Source organism: Manacus candei, unplaced genomic scaffold (genome assembly GCF_025592945.1).
Source record: "Manacus candei isolate 608988 ecotype Guabito, Panama unplaced genomic scaffold, ASM2559294v1 h1tg000118l, whole genome shotgun sequence".
In the NCBI taxonomy this organism is placed as follows: Eukaryota; Metazoa; Chordata; class Aves; order Passeriformes; family Pipridae; genus Manacus; species Manacus candei.
In genome coordinates this window covers 62,087-68,086 of record NW_026138166.1, presented here as the reverse complement: position 1 = coordinate 68,086, position 6,000 = coordinate 62,087, and positions in this window count along the sequence as shown.

Sequence of the window (6,000 nt, the reverse complement as noted above, 5' to 3'; positions counted from 1 at the left end):
TCCACTCTCATCCACTAAAACGACTATCACCTGGGCACACAAATTTCATCAGTCACAAGATGGCAGGAGGGAGAATGAAGCTGCGTCATGTTGGAAGGGATGAAGACGAGTGGCAAAGATACGAAGCCTGGAGGAGAATCTACAACCCATAAATGGACACTTATATGTTGGACTTGACTCATTTATACCGGATGTGACACCCCATGAATGCGACAGTTTCACCCCAGTTCTTCCCAGTTCACCACTGTATTGTTGTACTGTCATGAGTACCCCCAGTTGTTGTTTTTTAAATTGTCCTCCATGTTGTCTCCTTCTCCTCCCCTCAGTTTTCCCGCCTTTTCCCTGTTTTCCCGCTCCTCTGCCTGCCATTGGTCAGTGTTTGGTGCAGTGCAGAGGTAGCTGTCATTGGTCCATTCCCTTAGTCACGCCCTAACTCCGCCCCTCTTTACCCAGTTATCCAATCACCTTTATCCCCAAGTTGTCAGTCTCTTGCTCCTCCCTAACCCAAACTCCACCCTAAAACCTACCCTATATAAGTTGTTGTTCCCTCAATAAACTTTGGCATTGCACCTCGACCTCCATTGTGTAAAGAACCCTTCTTTGCAGTGCTCGACCCCATTCCCTTTTTCCCGCGGGTCGTGGCAGCGTCACAGCACCAACCAAATGGCATTGGGAAGGAGGGAGGCGAGGAGCGAGGAGCGAAGGCGGGAAAAGTTGCTGCGGGAAACGCCAGTGCGGGAAAGAAGGGGGTGGGTTCCCTCAGCACCACCCCCTAGGCCACCTCTGCCTCCACCTGCGTGTGTCAGGGACTCCACCCCTGACACACCCACACCCACGGCCTCTCCCTCCAGCTCCACCTCCTCCCCAGAAAGTCCTCCCTCCCGGGACAGAAGGGAAGGGAGGGGCGGGGCCAGGCCAAAGGTCAAGTCCAGCTTCCGCAAACATGACCGTGCCCATAGGGCCCGTTCCACCGAGGCCTACCCTACCTACCAGTTATCCGACACCGACTCGGACTGTTTGCAGCACTCCCCTGAGAGACAGGCAAACCATCCAAACACCTGGAAGTCTTTCAGGGAGGAGGCTGCTCAGGCCAATGACAGGGACTTCCTAAAGGCCTTTCCAATTTACTTAGAGGAGGGTAAAGCTCCAGAATGGAGGCCTATCTCTTACCCAACGCTGAAGCACATTAAAAAAGCTCTTGTTCAGTATGGGTTAGGAGCACCCTTCACGGTTGGCCTGCTGGAATCATTCCTTTTACCTTATAGACTCACACCTTATGATATTCGTGCAGTTACAAATGGGCTTTTTTCCACCGTGCAATCGTCCGTCTTTGAGACGGAGTGGAAGAAACTAATTACAACTTAGGTTAACGAAAAGGTGGAGAGGAGGGGAATACCAGTGACACAGGCTGTAGACATGCTTTATGGCCAAGGACATTACTCAAGTAGGGACGATCAGTCCAGAATTGATCTGAAACATTTGGATGTATCTAAAGAATTGGCATTGGAAGCAGTTAAGAGGGTAGCAGATGCATATGTCCAGACTCCCTCATTTACATTAATTAACCAAGGTCCAAAAGAGCCTTTTGTGGACTTCATTACTAGACTGAAAGAGGCCATTAGCCGACAGGTCCAACAAAAGGAAAGTCAAGATATCCTCTTTAACAAACTGGTAATCAAAAAAGCAAACGAGGATTGTCAAAAGGCTCTTAAAAGACCCCTCCCTACTTGAGATGATTGAAGCCTGCAAGATCCCATAAAGCACATCTATTAGCCGCCACTCTCACCGGATCCCAGTCCTGTTTTAACTGCAGGAATAGAGGTCACTTCAAAAAGCATTGTCCAGAGTTAGCAGCAGAACCAAATGCTCCAAAGACACTTTGCCAGAGGTGCAGGAAGGGCCGTCATTGGTCCTCCAGCTGTCAGTCGTTAACTAATATAAATGGCGAGTTCCTTCCCCCAAGAAAATCCCTGGGACTGAAAAGTCACCTTTAGTTTGCTGCTGGACCCCCGCCTGTGCTCTTGTGAGCACTTGGGAAACAGGGAGCAGAGCGCTCAGGGGGGCATGACGACAAAATATCCCATCAGCTGCGCTCCGTCCTGCGCCCGACACCGCGCCCAGTTACCCCGTAATACAGGAGCCCCCACCGGTCCCAGTCCCTATAAAGAAACAGTGCACCCCCTTGGACTGGATCATTTTAACAGTTGTCCATCCCTCAACCCATCTCAGTTCGTAAAGCAGTTGGCCAGGGTTAGGTCATCTACAAACGTTCACCCAGAAGAGACATATTTAAGAGTGTCACATTTCTTGGCAGTGTCGAGAGGTGTCATGGTGGTTCCAATTCTCCTGACGGGTCTTGCTAATGATAACATTGCCGTGTGTTTGTCTGTCATACTTCCACCTGTACAGCTGGAAGATCGGTTCCCGGTCGCTAAAATGATCTCCACCTCTGAATTCCCATGGATTGGAAGTATCCCCTGAAAAGGTACAGAGAGAAGCACCCTGGAGGTACCTCGGGCTCCAAATTATCTCTAAATCCATCAAACCTCAATCAATTGTGATTAATAAGGAAGTCCAAATTTTAAATGACCTCCAAAAACTATTAGGAGCGATCAATTGGATCCAATCAGTATTGGGGATCACAACACCGATTGCCCGCGAACGGAGGAACCAACCACAGGTTGGCCCGCGAAGAGGGAACCAAGCAGAAGGCAGCCCACGAGACCTCCACCAATGAACCAACGACATGACTCTGGGGGGGAGGTGTCAACAGAGGGTATAACCGGTGCTGTTTCTGTTCCCTTTTGCAGACTGTGGCAGGAACTGAGGTTTCCTCCAAGTCGCCCGGCTGGCCGTTTTTGCTTGTTGGCATTAATAAATTTTTTTTTACCTTGCAAACCGAATTATAGCCTCGTTTCATCGATCTCAATTGGTGCTGTGACTCGGATGAAGACCCCTGAGTGGTAGAGCCACTCTCTGGGGAGGGCACCCCCGTCCCATTTTTGGACGGCCCTGGGGAGATTCTATTATTCAGACTCTTCATACCGACCAATTTATTAAGGCCAAGCAAGCAAAAGGAAGGTTTTCTGCAGATCTCTGTAATCTCCGCATGTGGGGCCGGACAACGTCCAGCTCAGGGAGGAGCTCGGACAGGTAATTTTGGTAGGTTTGGTTTGCGGGCGGCAGCTGATCAAGGGCGAGGCAGCTGTGGGTTTGTCCGGTTGGGGAGGGTCCGCTCCAGTGCCCCGGGTGGTGCTGCCGTAAAGAGCGAAGACTCATCTAGGGAGAGGTGAGTGTTGCGAGCCCTCCTGGCGGTTGGGAGGGGGTCCTGGGGTGTGCCTGTGTGAGACGTTCTCTGAGGACGAAGCGAGTGAGGACCCCTCAGTAGTGCAGTTCCTGTAGCCCACGAGGGAGCAGGCCACAAACAGGGGGAAGCGTCTGTGATCTGAGAAGGCACCCCAGAAGATGGGATTGGGGAAGAGCAAGGCTTCCTCACCCATGGGAGGCTGTAAGGTAGAGCAGCCAGATGATTCCTCTGATGGAGGAAGGCTCCCGAAGTCCAGTAGTTCCCGGGGAAGGGAAGGACTCAGGAGTAAAATTAAGAATTCGAAGAAGGACCCTCTGGGAGAGAGGCAGTCTGCGCTAGGTAGCTGCAGCTCCCAGGGAGAAAGGAATCTTACAGTTAGGGACCTATCTACCAAAAAAGAGAATAAATTTGTGAGTAAGCCTGGAAGAGACTCTTTGGAGGAGCGAAGGCTTAAAATAAGCGGCTTTGAGGCTAGTTCGCAGGGGATTCCACCAGATAGCCCCTTAGGAATATTGTTGAAAAACTGGCGTGGTTACCCACACACTCTTGGAAAGTCAAGGGAGAAAATGATATATTATTGTGTTGAGGTGTGGGGAGGCAAACAAATAGGAGATGGTGTGTATTGGCCAATTTATGGCACATTAGAGAATTGGATTTGTGAAGTCTTAAATTGGCATGTTAGTGATAAAAGACCTTACTGCTTAGAGGAAAGTCATTATGCTATCATTTGGTTAGGAGCAAGTACACATACTCGTTTATTTCCCCTGAGGGAGAAAAGAAAGCAAGTAGACTCAGATAAAGATCCGGAGCCTTGGAATTCCCCTCCACCTTATATTCCACCCTATAATGGGGAAAGTATAGTAACACCAAGTGCTCCAGTAGAGTCAAAGTCCGCCATTTCATCTCCTCGAGGGCGGGAAACCTCCAGTTTGTGTTCAGAAGGGCGGGAATCCGCCATTTTATCTGCAAAAGAGCGGGAAGCTGCCATTTTATTTGCACAAGGGCAGGAAGCCGCCATTTTGTCACCAACCTCTGCACACACATTAGTAAAATACCCCAGTGAGTCGCCCTTAAATCCAGGCATGACATTGACTCACGGAAAAAATTGAGAACCCCCTTCCACAATCACAATTATATCCCCTTAGGGAAACAGCTCTGACAGGAAGACAAGGAGGGATAGGATTTGTGTCTGTGCCCCTCAGCTCTGGAGATGTAAGAGCCTTTAAAAAAGAAATAGGGAATCTGTTAGAAGATTGGCATTAAAAAATCTTTTATTTCCTTGCAACCCAAATTATAGCCTCGTTTCATCGATCACATTCTCCAATCAGGCTGCGTTAAATGGCGGCCAGACGTGGTGCAGGATTGTAGGTCCTTCATATTGAAGGAACCCGCCTGCCCACCTGGGCACAGGTGCTGTGGCTCAGAGAGCAGCACTCCAGCAGCCCCCCCAGCTGAACAGCGGATATCACACCGCAAGGTGGGCTGACCCTCGTGTCCAATATAAGAGACGAGCAGCTGGGGAAGAACCCTGACAATCTGAACCCTGACAATCCTGACAATTTGACAATATCCTATTCACTTTATTTTATGAAATAGATTGTCTTGATCTTTAAAAATATCAGTTTGAAAAAAGTTTTCATTAGAATGAGGACACACCAAAATCTGAAGCGAAAATTTGGAGAAACATCTGTACAAACTGTAAGCGAAATATGAAGGTGATAAAGAAAAAATACGTAATAGAAAGCTCCCAGAGTGGTTTACTAAGAATGAAGAACATAGAATGTCATTAAATAGAAAGTTTTAAGAGTGGTTTACTATGAAAAGAAAGTTTATGTAAGTCGAAAGATGGTACGAGAAGAAAGACAATTCGCAAGCAGCAGTTCTAAGAAGAAAAAGAATTAAGTTATAGGAAGATTGTAGTGGAAGAAGAAGTGAGGATAAGGTGAATTAAATGAAAGACTCTGCTTCTTTAAACCTCTTTTATAAGCTAAAAAGGATGTTTCTTGCTTTGTCGTGTTAAGAGTTGTGTCAGCTGACTTTTACAAATTGTTCACTGGTAAGTGATGTTCTTTTACAGTTCTTTTTCTTATACCGACCAAAGTTTAATGGCATTCTGATGATTCCTTTCGTTCCCAATTAAAAAAAAAAAAGTGCTTTAATAAAAAACAAAAAAGGGGGACCTGTTGAGGGATTGAAAATTATAAATTCTGTATTAGGTTTATTGTCATTGTATGGGTTTGTATATGTTATACCTTTTTATGTAATTCTTGTGTTCTGATTGGTTGCAGTATTATGCATATTTATGTTTTTCCTTATATAGTCCTAATTTGCATGCTTCGCCTAAACCCCACCTTCTGTTCCAGTGCCTTCCCTACCCATGTTATTTAAGGCTGGAGCCATTTTATGCAGTATTCTTTTCGTTCCTCCTTTTAAGTCATTCAGTTGTACCCCATTTTTATAATAAAGTCACCTTACCAGTTGCACCCTGACAAGTTGTGGAGGTGTTTATTCAAGCGTCGACCTCCGCACAACACCAGCATATCCACAGTGGGAAACGGCCCTACATGTGTGGGGAACGTGGTTAGAGCTTGAGGAACAACTCTGACCTGATCCAACACCAGCACATCCACACTGGGGAATGGCCCTATATGTGTTGGGAATGTGGGTAGAGCTCGAGGAACAACTCCGACCTG